The sequence below is a fragment of the Typopeltis vanoorti genome, chromosome 19 (genome assembly GCF_054136105.1).
Source record: "Typopeltis vanoorti isolate ZY-2024b chromosome 19, IOZ_Tvanoo_1.0, whole genome shotgun sequence".
In the NCBI taxonomy this organism is placed as follows: domain Eukaryota; kingdom Metazoa; phylum Arthropoda; class Arachnida; order Uropygi; family Thelyphonidae; genus Typopeltis; species Typopeltis vanoorti.
In genome coordinates this window covers 58,194,333-58,207,677 of record NC_143567.1, presented here as the reverse complement: position 1 = coordinate 58,207,677, position 13,345 = coordinate 58,194,333, and the positions used below count along the sequence as shown (strand labels likewise).

The 13,345-nt window shown below is 37.8% G+C and overlaps 1 protein-coding gene across 1 annotated transcript in view; it reads right to left on the bottom strand.

Moving 5' to 3' along the window:
- Nucleotides 1-13,345, bottom strand: part of LOC150096146 (uncharacterized) — a 283,232-nt gene that overhangs the window by 30,830 nt on the left and 239,057 nt on the right. The gene's annotated exons all lie outside the window — the stretch shown is intronic.

Below are 13,345 nucleotides of genomic sequence, written 5' to 3'. Positions count from 1 at the left end.
ACATTACAATATTAAATTGACCATCATTATCCTTTGCCCAAAATGCCAATTTATTTAAATCATCTTGCAGGATATCTACATCATCTTTATCAGCTATTCCCCTCCCCCCAAGTTTTTTATCATCAGCAAACAACTGAATATCCCCCTTTAAATCTTTCCCTATATCAATGATATACAAATTAAAGAGTAGTGATCCTAGTACAGAACCCTGAGGAACTCCACTAGACACCATCATTCTCCTAGATTACACTGCACTATATACTACTCTCTGGTGTCAGTCTGTCAAAACCACCCCCATCCATGCTACTAGTTTCATATCCATTCCCATTAGCTTCAACTTTTGTAATAGTTTTCCATGTGATATTTTGTCAAATGCCTTTGCAAAGTACAGCAGTATCATAGTGTAGCCATTTCCTTTATCTAATTCTATTATTCATTTACCATAAAATGGGAATAGATTACTAAGATAGGACCTACCCTTTACAAAACCTTGCTGCTCAATATACAGTATCATATCCCTATCTACTTTAACCAATTCTCCCAATAGTTTAACAACCACTCCTGATATAATAATTGGTCTGTAGCTTGCTACTTCTGTCTTGGAGCTACCTTTATGTAATGGAACTATCTTAATCTCTTTATTATATCTTGGAACCTTGCAAAGATGAGACTTAGATTGAGCAGCCTCATCAGATGTAATGCCAATTCTCTTGCACATTCAAATAGTACACGGGCTGACATGCCATCCAGTCTCACTGCTGTATTCACATTGATACTTTTCAATATGTGGAACACTTTCTGTTCATGTACCTCAATTTTGACATGCATCTCTATCACACCAGCAACTGAAAATCTCCACCTGGATGATACACCTTTGCAAAATGATCACTCAGTAACTTAACAATTACTTTTACCTCTGTCTCCTTCCTACCATCATCACTGATTAAGGACATCCTACCACAGTCATTTTCCCCTCTTACTTGCTACATAATGAAAAAACTCTTTTGGTTCTACTTTTGGCTACAAAAAGGTGCATGATAAAGGCAAAGCAAAGAATATTAATCAACCTTTCTGTACAGGATAGAGTGCAACTCTATCCTATACAGAAAGGTTGATATTCAACGTTCTTGCACTCTATCCTGTATTGCAACAGAAATCAATTCCTAGGACTCATATTTGACAGTAAGCTTAATTGATAAATATGTGCAAGGAAAGCTTTCTGTCAATAATGAGTCCTAGGAATTGATTTCTGTTCAACTGAGATAATAGTTTGTCCCTTTCCTTAACTCTGGATGACGAGTGACTTTTTTGGCAGAAGTGTGCAGACACTTTTTTTTTCTGCCAGACACCTGAACCTATTACAAATGAAGAGCCCACAAACACATATGATCAGCAGCTTGTTAAAGTTACCTTTCAGTGACCTTCATGCTACAAGAATAAAAGACTAATGCCTACTATGGGAAGATGTTCAACGAATGAGTTTACTTTGACAGCAAAGGGTATTACACTTAAGACAGAACTATGAGTAATACCCTCTTCTTGGCAACATGGCTGGAATAATGTGCTTCCCACTTAGACTTGGCTGGAGAGATGCCCTTAGAGACCTAGGTTATAGAAGTCTTTTAATATGCCATATCTCTAGGATGTATGTTAAGCTTTTTTTCATGCCAAAGAAAACTTAAACTTGATGCTCATGTTTTGGGAATGCATCTCTTATAGAAATTCCCAGACAAATCAAATAGTCCAATGGCAATCAGTGTCAACAAAAGCCAAATAATTTGTTAGAGGAAAAAAATTACTGCTTTCTAAAGAGTACAGAAGTTTAACATTAACCATTTTAATTAGTAATCTTAAAAAGACCTGGTCATAGTGATAGGTTGGCAACTGTTTGCATGTGGTGGATATTTTCCAGGTTTCAAGAAGGCAATGACTATTGACTTATACCACGAATCCAGAAACTCCTCCTTGGTATGTATTCTGTTGTACAGTAAGAGGAGATCCATAGAAGATGGTGGGAAATGTTTCATCATCATAATGGATGTCATCAGGCTCTATAGCACTGGCATGAGAGTAAAAGTGCTCTTTTCAGTTTCTCCTTAATGAATGGTTGACCACAGCTTTGGCCCATATGAAGAAAAGTTAATTTGCTGTTTCTCTTGTTGTTCTTTCAATATCAAAAATTCAGAAAGATGCAAAGCTTCCCCCTAAAGAATCGGCAATTTCTTTGGGTTCAGAAACTACACATCCATTACATTCCAGGGTAGGTGAATGGTATGTTCTATATCTACTCTTCATTTTCCAGATTTTATCATATACAGTTTTTGAACTGATTGATGATTGATAAATGATGAACACTGGATCTAAGATTATTTTTCACTCTGACATCACTCTAACATGATGTACTTTGGTCCAAGCAGGTTTAAAAGCAATGAGATTTGATGTACTAGGATAATATCTCCAAAACATACCCAATACTATGTATTGATCTTTTGGATGCCTGGCTCAAAGTTCCATCATGGCTTTGAATATTGTGGGAATCAAGATGATAATTATGGAACTGAAGTTGTTCTTGCTGCCTGGGCAATACAATCTGTTATATACATCACTGCTTCAATGATAGTTGTTCTGTGGACCAGCTCAGCATTCAGTTTTGCAAGATAGGAAAATGTATTCAATTTTCCACATAGGGGTCCATGTAGGAAAGCATGGTTTCTGCAAGGATAGTGTGCAAATCAAACTTAAATGATCGCTTCCATGTATGTTCTCTTTGTCATCTCACATGAGCAGTGAAGAATGGCAAGGAAGCAAGTTGTAAGATCTATGCAGAATACGAGGCATATAAAGGAATGCATTGTGTCCATTATAAGAAAAGAGAGAGTGCATTACTGTCAACAATACAATATGCACATATCTGGCCTCAGCATTCATGTTGACCCTACCAAATAGAGTATTATGTTCATTAAAGTCATCTGGAAGAATGGGCTGAAGAGGAAAGAATTATCCTCTTCTTTTGGCTTTGTAGACTTATCCTTGTCTGGTTTGTGTTTGTCAAATGATGTAAATTGACAAACATAGACCAAGGCAGTTTTAAAATAAGATTATCAAGGTCGATTTGAGTTAATTCAGAACCCATTTTACTAGAAAATAAATGGAACATATTGTGATTCTCGTAGACAAGTTTATACGTTGGATATGCATTACTAAATAACTTAAGGAATTGACAACATAAATAAGAATATAAATTAAATTACACTTTAATGAATATTTCCAATATTTTGGAAATATTTATTAAAGTGTTTATTTATTTTTTGCCATCTTCAAAAGGAACTTACAAAAAAGGCATGTGCACGTAGGCACTACAACACAGTAACTGAGAATGAAGTGATGAAGCTATTGTTCTCCTAAAAGTCCTCATGATGCCCCCTAGTGGGCTAAGTAGGTGTTCTTGGCCATTGGTCTGCTGATGTAAGCCTCCCAAATTTGGTGGATTCTCATACAACCAAATTTGTTGAGGTTTGGAGAGTTTCTTAGGGGTGAGGCTGATTCCATGAATAGTCTTTCAAATTTGTATTTGCTATGGTGTATTATGTAGCTTTCTTCCACCGTATTCTGTAGCGTGTATCCAGAGCATAGTCTGTAAGACCAGAGTGGCTGTACTTGTGAAACCAGACATAATCCTTGTGTTCAGAAATTCTGATATTCGCTGTCCTGCCTGTTTGGCCAAAGTAAGACAGTTTACAGCTGCAAGGGACCTGGTATACACCAGGTAGGTATAGGGTAAGTGGTTGGTCTTTAGTGGAGCAGATAAAGGATGCCAATTTTCTGTATGGTCTGTAACAGGAGGTCAAGTCATGTTTGTTTATAAGATTTTGGTAATTTTTTCCGAGATGCCTCGGATGTAGGGAATGGTGATGGATTTAGAGTAATCCTTGTTGTGAAGAGGGGGGGGGGGGGTTGTGGTTTGTTGGTATTCAATATTTTTTTGGATTTGGGTGTGTGTGTGGGGGGGGTAGCCATTGGCTGAGAAAGTGTTGAGGATGTGATTTAGTTCAGTGTTTAAGGCCTTGTTGTTAGAACAGATTAGTTTAGCCCTGTTGTATAGTGTTTTCACCACTCCATATTGTTGTGAGTGGTGGTGGGGGTGGATTGTTGGTGAATGTACCTGCCTGTATTGGTGGGTTTTCTATAAACTGAGAAAACCAAGGTTCCATTAGGCTGGCGGGTGAGTAGTGTGTCTAGGAAAGGGAGGCTGTTGTTTTCCTCTTTTTCCAGAGCGAACTTGATTCTGGGGTGTTGGTTGTTTAAGTGTGTTAAGAAGGAGAGGAGTGTATCAGAGCCATGTGGCCAAATAGCAAACACATCATCAATGTAGCGAAGCCATATGGTTGGTTTCTGTGGGGCAGAGGCTAAGGCTTTCTCTTCAAAAGTCTCCATAAAGAAGTTGGCCAAGGGTAGGGAGAGTAGTGAACCCATGGCTGTCCCTTCTATTTGTTTGTAGAATTTTCCCTGCCAAATGAAATAGCCTGAGTTCGTTTGAACTGAAATAGAGCTGAGATATCGGGAGAAAATTTAGCTTGGATTAGCTCTAAAGTTTCCTTGAGTGGGACATTTGTGAATAAGGAGGAGATGTCAAAGCTGACCATTATATCAGTATGTTGATGTGTAAGGTTTTCTATGCTGGCTTTGAAGTGGGCTGAGTTTTTTTATGTGTGATGGTGTGTTGCCAGTATAGTGTGTGAGCGCTTTGGCAAAATGTTTAGCTAATTTGTATGTAGGGGAATCAATGACATCCACTATGGGATGTAATGGCACATTTTCTTTATGTATTTTTGGGAGTCCATAAATACGGAAGGGAGGGGGGGGGTAGAGTTAAACGGTTTTAATCTGTTAGTAACTTCTACAGGCCAAGAAGTGACTTTCTTAAGGAGCCTGTGAAGTTTTCTGACTTGTGAGTTGGTGGGATTGTATTTGATAGGGAGGTAAGTAGCCCGATCTAATAGAAGAGCATTAAGCTTACTTGTGTAGTCCTTTTGGTTAAGTACTACAGTTGCATTCCCTTATCCGCTTTGGTGATAACTATTTCTTTATTATTCCTCATTTCCTGCAGAGCTTTATATTCCTTGTTGGATATGCTGGTTTTTGGTGGTCTTGCTTTGGAGAGGACACAAGCCACATCCAGTCTTACACTGTTGGTGATTTGATTCGGAAGGTGGTGGATTCCGCATTCGATCTGGATCATAATATCCTCACTAGGTATTTTTCTGGGAGCAATGGTGAAGTTGTGGCCACATGAAAGCGCGTTGAGTGCTTCAGGGTGACTGAAGAAAGGTTGATTACGGTGTTGGTAGGAAGTTTTGGATTGACGGTAGAGTTCTTTTTTAATTTTTCTAATTTTTTGATCTGTCGACCTCGTATTTTTTTCAAATTCTTTGTCTGCTGCAGTACACGAGACATCATGTAAAATTGACCAAGATTTAAAGTGTGCGAAAACTCTTCTTCAAGATCACGAATAGCTTTGCTAATGTCAGCTAAGAGAAACCGCGTGGCGGCGATTTGTTCCCAAAGCAAAGCATAGCTGGCGTGGTTATAGATACAGAGAGCTTTTTGTGAAACAAAACAGTGCTTGAATTTTACACAATTTGGGATTACCTGATTATTCCAGCAGCGTTTTAGGAAAATTAGACGATTTAATTGTCTAGATCACTTCAACTTCATTTTACTGTATTCGCAGGCCTTCAGTGCGATGGCATCTTCGTGGATGATGGTAATTCTCGTAGACAAGCTTATACGTTGGTTATGCATTACTAAATCACTTAAGGAATTGACAATGTAGATAAGAATATAAATTAAATTATACTTTAATAAATATTTCCGATATTTTGGCAACGTCATGTTGCCATCTTCAAAAGGAACTTACAAAAAAGGCACGTGCACGTAGGCACTACAACACAGTAACTGAGAATGAAGTGATGAAGCCATTGTTCTCTAGAAGTCATGATGGTGCCAACTAGCGGGATAAGTAGTAGTTCTTGGCTGTTGGGCTGAAGGTCTGCTGATGTAAGCCTCCCAAATTTGGGTTAGTCTCATACAACGAAATCTGTTGAGATTTGGAGAGTTTCTTAGGGCTGAGGCTGATTCCATGAACAGTCTTTCGAATTTGTATTTGCTACGGTGTATTACTGTAGCTTTCTTCCACCATATTCTGTGGCATGTATCCGGAGCATGGTCTGCAAGACCAGACTGGCTGTACTTGTGAAACCGGATGTAGTCCTTGTGTTCCAAAATTCTGATATTCGCTGTCCTGCCTGTTTGGCCAAAGTAAGACAGTTTACAGCTGCAAGGGACCTGGTATACACCAGGTAGGTCTAGGGGAAGTGGTTGGTCTTTAGTGGAGCGGAATGGTGATGGATTTAGAGTAATCCTTGTTGTGAAGGGGGGGGGGGGAGGGGTACATTCAAAAACAATCCCCCACCTCACAACAATATGGAGTGGTGAAAACACTATACAAGAGGGCTAAACTAATCTGTTCTAACGACAAGACCCTAAACATTGAACTAAATCACATCCTCAACAATTTCTCAGTCAATAGCTACCTCCCCCCACACCCAAATCCAAAAAATATTGAATACCCCTCCCTCCCTCCCCTTCACAACAAGGATTACTCTAAATCCATCACCATTCCCTACATCCGAGGCATCTCAGAAAAAATTACCAAAATCTTAAAAAAACATGACGACCTCCTGTTACAGACCATATAGAAAATTGGTATCCCTTATCCACTCCACTGAAGACCAACCACTTCCCCTAGACCTACCTGGTGTATACCAGGTCCCTTGCAGCTGTAAACTGTCTTACTTTGGCCAAACAGGCAGGACAGCGAATATCAGAATTTCGGAACACAAGGACTACATCTGGTTTCACAAATACAGCCACTCTGGTCTTACAGACCATGCTCTGGATACATGCCACAGAATACGGTGGAAGAAAGCTACAGTAATACACCACAGCAAATACAAATTCGAAAGACTATTCATGGAATCAGCCTCAGCCCCAAGAAACTCTCCAAACCTCAAACAAATTTGGTTGTATGAGACTGCCCCAAATTTGGGAGGCTTACATCAGCAGACCTTCAGCCCAACGGCCAAGAACTTAGCCCACTAGGGGGCACCATCAGGACTTTTAAGAGAACAATACCTTCATCACTTCATTCTCAGTTACTGTGTTGTAGTACCTATGTGCACGTGCTTTTTTGTAAGTTCCTTTTGAAGATGGCAACGTGACGTCCGAAATACCGGAAATATTTATTAAAGTGCAATTTAATTTATATTCTTATCTACGTTGTCAATTCCTTAAGTGATTTAGTAAGGAACATATTGTGATAAGAAATCCCACTTCCAGCATAGAGTTAAACTGGTTGCATTTAAAAGGAGTATGGCTGCCTACTAGGAGAGTGACTTCATGAGCAAATCCATCTCCCATTCTGTCTTGATGAATAATAGTAAAATGCCTTAAGATGGGATCCTCACATATTTGAAACCCAATTTCAAGTATGTCAGGATCCTACCTTATGTCTCCTGCAGAAGGAAGAACACCCATCATTGATATTTTGGATTCCATGACAGTTCCGTTGTAAGAATTTTCCTCTTCTTTTGGCTTTGTAGACTTATCCTTGTCTGGTTTGTGTTTGTTAAATGATGTAAATTGACAAGAATAGATCGTCAGTATCCATTTCTTCCTCTGGAAAAATGTTTAATGAGTCAGTTCTTGTGTTTATTTACATTTTAAGGATGCAGAGTTATCCATTTTTTTTCTGGAGGTTTATCTTTCAGTGATGATATTGCCATTTCTTGATAAGTTGGTCTCATAAAGCGAGATCCATTTTAGTTGTTTCAGGAGGGAGACTGTAACATGTCAGGTGACCAAGAGAAGAGAAGCACTCATAATTACAAAGTACAAGTATGCTGAAATTATTGGATAGTGAAAGAGACATACATATTTGTGCCGCTTTTGATATTTTCTTAATTGCCACCTTCTCAGCATAAAAGGATTTCAGGATAGGTGCTATAGTGGCTAGCTTCCTGTTTGCATTTCAATTTGAGATATTTTGTTTCGTTTTTATCTTTAGCATCCCCCCCCCCCCCCATCCTTCCACCTCTGGACACAAGCTACCTGAGCCCTATACACTCAGGCATATTTTATCTGACTCAAACGATTCTTTTGTTTTTAAAATTTTTAAAGACAATATCTTTTACTGTGTATAAATCATTTACATTATTTTTTATTTATACAGTGTTGTTTCTTGTATATATCTTTTTTAATAACTTTTTTTATATTTATGTTTTATGAACGTTTTACACTCTTTTTTTTTTCGTACAGTTTTAATTTTTTTTTTATTGAGAATCATCAAAGGAATGTTGTACGATCTGGAGTTAAGACCATGAACTACCTCAAGCTAGTAGTTTGTGTTGTGTCCAACAGATGTCGAGTATGCTGTGTTTTCTTCAAAATTTAAAATAGCTTGAAGTGTCCTGCAAGCTGTGTTACACAGTTTGGGAACCACTATACTAGAGGCTTACAACATTTTGTGAGTGGGAGTTGCATAAAATTTTCCCTTGCTCAGTCATAACCTTAGAATACTGTTCTCATATTTGGGATGGTGTATCTAGTATCTCCCTTAGCATGCTTGATTGTATTCAGAAGAGAGCTATTCACTTAATTGATGACACCCTCCAGTCACTTTCCCACAGATACTCTGCTGCTGCATTGTTTAATACAAACACTACTATTTATGACGACCACTTTGGTTTTACTATTATTTATAGTAATCTAAAATTTGTATATATTTAAAATATTTTTATACTATTTCCATTTTAATTTCATTTCTAGCTTATTCAGTGCATAAGTTAAAAAGAGTTAGAGGGCACGCTTGTCTAACTCCTCTATTTTAGCAATTTCAGAATTCTTATTCCTTCCAAATCTAGTTGTATGCTTTGAGTGCAAGTCATATATACTCTTCCTGTCTCTCCAGTCATGCTGACTCTCTTCATACTTTCATACTTCAATTTCCTGATATGTACCCTCAAAGGGGGGGGGGAGTTTACAGGCTACTATGACAGTATTACATGATTAAATTTACATTATTACTAATCTCCTATCAACAATTTTTCTCCAAATTAGACCATTACCTGTTGGCACTCCCATATTGTCATATCTAACATTTCGGCTTTCTAAGACACTTCTGACTGAATCAATCCAACTAGATCTTGGTCTTCCTTTGGATCTTTTTTTCCTAGCATCTTAGCATTAAGCATATATTTTGCTAACTTTTCCTATCCCATTCTGTTTAAATGATCATACCACCGTAGATTAGTCCTGCTCACACATTCCTGAATGTTAATGATGTCTAGTTCCTTCAATCAATGCCAAAATCATTTTTAATATAATTTTGACATTGATACCATCTGTTCACTCTCATATCTGTGGTCTCTAATCATTGATCAAGTGCTTTATTTTTAATCCAGCTCTTAGATCCATAACTTATGATTTCTCTTCCATTTTTTTCTCAGCATCTTTTCAAAATGCTTGCATAAATCCGGAACTCTTGGTAGAGAAATTCCTCTGAAATTCTCATATTCAGATTTATTCCCTTTTTAAACAGATGGGAACTATGACAACTGTAGTCCAGTTATCTGGAATTCGACTTTCAGACCAGGCCCCCTGAAGTGTGCAGTGCAACCATTGCAAAACTATCTTCCAGTTTGCAAGCCATCTTTCATATTTGAACATAAATGGTCAAATATCATCTACTCCAGCTCTGTTTAACATTTTAGGTTTTTGATAACTTTTCTACTTCAAGTACCGACATGTACTTCTGTTTGCATTCTTCTTGAATATCTTCTACTACTATTCTGTAACTGCTGGTTTCATTTAACAATCTTTCAAAGTAATTACTAAGTGAAAACTGAAGGTAACGAGACATCTAGTTATCTTTAGTTTTCATGTTACCTCTATCAACTTTGATTCCTTTTACAGTCCATTTTTTTCTGAATGGAAAAAAATGGACTTCTCCACATCATAAAACCAATATAGTGGTTTTATGATGTGGAGAAGTATTATAAAATCTGTATCTGTATTATAAAATAACTTTACAGCTTACACATATAGCAATAATTATATAGAATTTTATTTAAAAACTCCAATATATTTAATCCATTATATGGACTTCTTTGGGGAGATAGACCATTAACAATTAAAGATGAATCACAATAACTAGTCATAATTTGTGTGCATATTATCTCGTGTCCCAGTTGCAGCTGAAGCACATGATATTACACTATTAGAGTTCAAAGGAACAACTTTTTAATCTAATTAAAATTAGATTAAAAAAAATACTTATGAACAGCCAATAGTGATTACTTCCCAAAACTCGGATATCCGCATACAGTCTGATCTGTTCAGATTCGGATGATTTTGTAGAGTTTCACATTTCTAGAAAAAGACAATCAAATCTGAACTTGCTGGAATAAAGAAGTTTTGTCTGGTTCCAAAGAACTCTGTGCCTAGTGTCAACAGTGTGTAAAGCAAGGCCAGACTTGTTGGATTTTAAAAATCTAAGATTATTTATTATTATTATTATTATTATGTGACACCTCCAGGGAGTCCAAAAACTCATCGAGGGAGAGTGTGCCAACAGCATCTAATGATTGTCCCCTTCCAACTACTAACTGCGCTCAAACTTGCTTAACTTTTTTTTCATAAGCCATTTGTAGCAGAGGATGAAGAATGGAAGCAACAGGAGCTACATCTGGTATTTATTGATGTGGAGAAAGCGCATGATAGAGTGCCAAGGCAAGAAGTCTGGAGGTGTCTGAGGGAGAAGAAGGTACCAGAGAAATATGTCAGGTTGGTGCAGGAGATGTACAGAAATGTGAAGACAAGAGTTTGAATCTGCCTGGGAGAGACAGAAAGTTTTCCAGTGACAGTTGGCTTGCATCAAGGGTCAGCATTAAGTCTGTTCCTGTTTAATATTGTGATGGAGGTGGTGACGGAGGAGTTGAGAGATGTGCCTTGGACTACATTGTATGCAGATGACATCATGCTGTGTGCAGAATCAAGAGAAGTGGCAGCTAAACTGGAAAGTTGGAGGAAAGTACTGGAAGAGAGAGGTATGAGACTGAGCAGAAGTAAGACAGTATGTGTGTTGCAAAGTGGATGGCAGCCAGGAGACAGATCTGGAGCTGAAAGGAAATGCCATCAGGAAGGTCAGTGACTTTAGATACTTAGGTTCAACAATGAAAGAGGATGGTGAGGCTGAGAAGGAAGTGGGATACAGGATGGAGGAACTGGAGAGAGAGAGATGGATGGAGTGCTATGCGATAAGAAGGTGCCGATCAATCTAAAAGGCAAAATCTACAGGACAGCAGTGAGACCAGCTATGATGTATGCTATGGAAACCTGTGGCCCTGGGGAAAAATAACATCAGCAGGATGGAGGTAGCAGAGATGAGAATGCTTAGGTGGATGTGCGGTGTCACCAGCAACGATCGTCCGAGAAATGACTATGTAAGGGGAAACGGTGAAAGTTATGAACTTAGGAGCAAAGATACAGGAGGCAAGGCTGAGATGGTTTGGTCATGTGATGAGGAGGGAGGAAGAGTATGTGGGAAGAAAGGTCATGCAGATGGATGTGCAGGGGAGGAGGAAGCGTGGACGGCCAAAGAAGAGATGGGGGAGATGGTGGAGGAGGACTTGAGGATGAAGAACTTGTATGTGGCTACAGCCCAAGACAGGAGGTAGTGGAGGAGACTCACCACAAACAGCGACCCTACTTAAGTGGGAAAAGCTGCAGAAGAAGAAGAAGATTAGTAGCGGAGGCTCTACCAATCGACCAATCTTTAGTCTTGAAGTTCTTCAATTCTGATCAATGCAGAATGGGCAGTCTGTCCAAAATAACAATGATGTCATGAGCAGTGTACTTGATAGACATTTGGTAAGAAAAGAGGTGGTAATGCATTTTTTGTGGATGATAGAAAGGAAGACAGTGTCCGAGCTGGTTTGAAGAAAGTGTATAGATTGATTTTTGCCAAATCCACATAATGTTGGATGAAATATATTGGAATTTTTAAAAATTTTATATAATTTTTGCTAAATGTGTAAGCCATAAAGTTATTTTATAATGTTAAGTGCACATGTCCCATTAAAAATATTAATTAGCTTTCCATAGTTCCATTTTATTCTGAAACTATACTGCTTTTAAGTTAGTTACAGAAGTGTAACTGAAAACCAGTTCTATTTCTAATTCTGTTTTGATTATTTTAAGAGGTATTTTAAAAGCATGCAATGAGATTAATCTAATAATTTTTTTTAATCTGTAGCATTAGCTTTCTTTGGTATTGGAATTATCAGACTTTCTTTGAATACATGCATTGCTTCTTTAATAAGTTCAAACTACTTAGATTTTATCGTATTGAATGTTTGTTTTGTTACTTCTGCAGTATAAACAACATCAGAAGAACAAAAGAAATAATTTATTAAGTAGCTAAATTATTATTTCTCTGGATTCTAACCAAATTTTCCAGCACAAACTACAGTTGTTAAGAAATGCAATGCACCTCAACCAGGTAGTTGCTGAAACAACTCAAATTGTAAGCGAAAAGGAGATTAATTCAGTTAAGTAGGCTAGATGGTCTTAGAATGGGTGTCTCCAAGACTTTTGGCATATTAATGCAGCTATACACGTATCAACTTCTATGCAATGTCATCTTTTTCTATTTGATACTGTGTGATGGAGTACATAGAGCATAGTCTGCCAGTCTTTACTTGCTATATTGATCATAGTGATTGCAGTTTCCATGTTGTTCAAGGTAGATGTTAACAAAATCTACTGATCTTCTGAAAGTGTGCCTGAAACTTAGCCTACTTTGGACAGACTGAGAGATCTATTAACATCTGTCTTGCAAAACATAAAAACTATGTTCACTATGATCGGTATGGCAAGTCACGACTGGCAGACTCTATATACTGAATCACAAAGGATTAACTAAAGAAGCAGATTACTACTGCAGAGAAGTCACTACAGGTTTGAGAGACTACTTTTAGAATGGGCATCAGCTATGAATTGCTTGTTTAACCTTAATAAGTATGGCTGCATTAATCTGCCAAAGATGTGGAAGATTGTCATTCCAAGATCACATTTAACCTGACTTTACTAAAGTAATCTGTTTTTCATCCTCCTCATGGAAAGCACTTTCTAGGACATCAGTTGCAATTTGAACTTTCCCATGACTACTAAGCCGAGTGCTTTGTGTATTATAACAACTGTAATTTGTGATATGAAGATACTGATT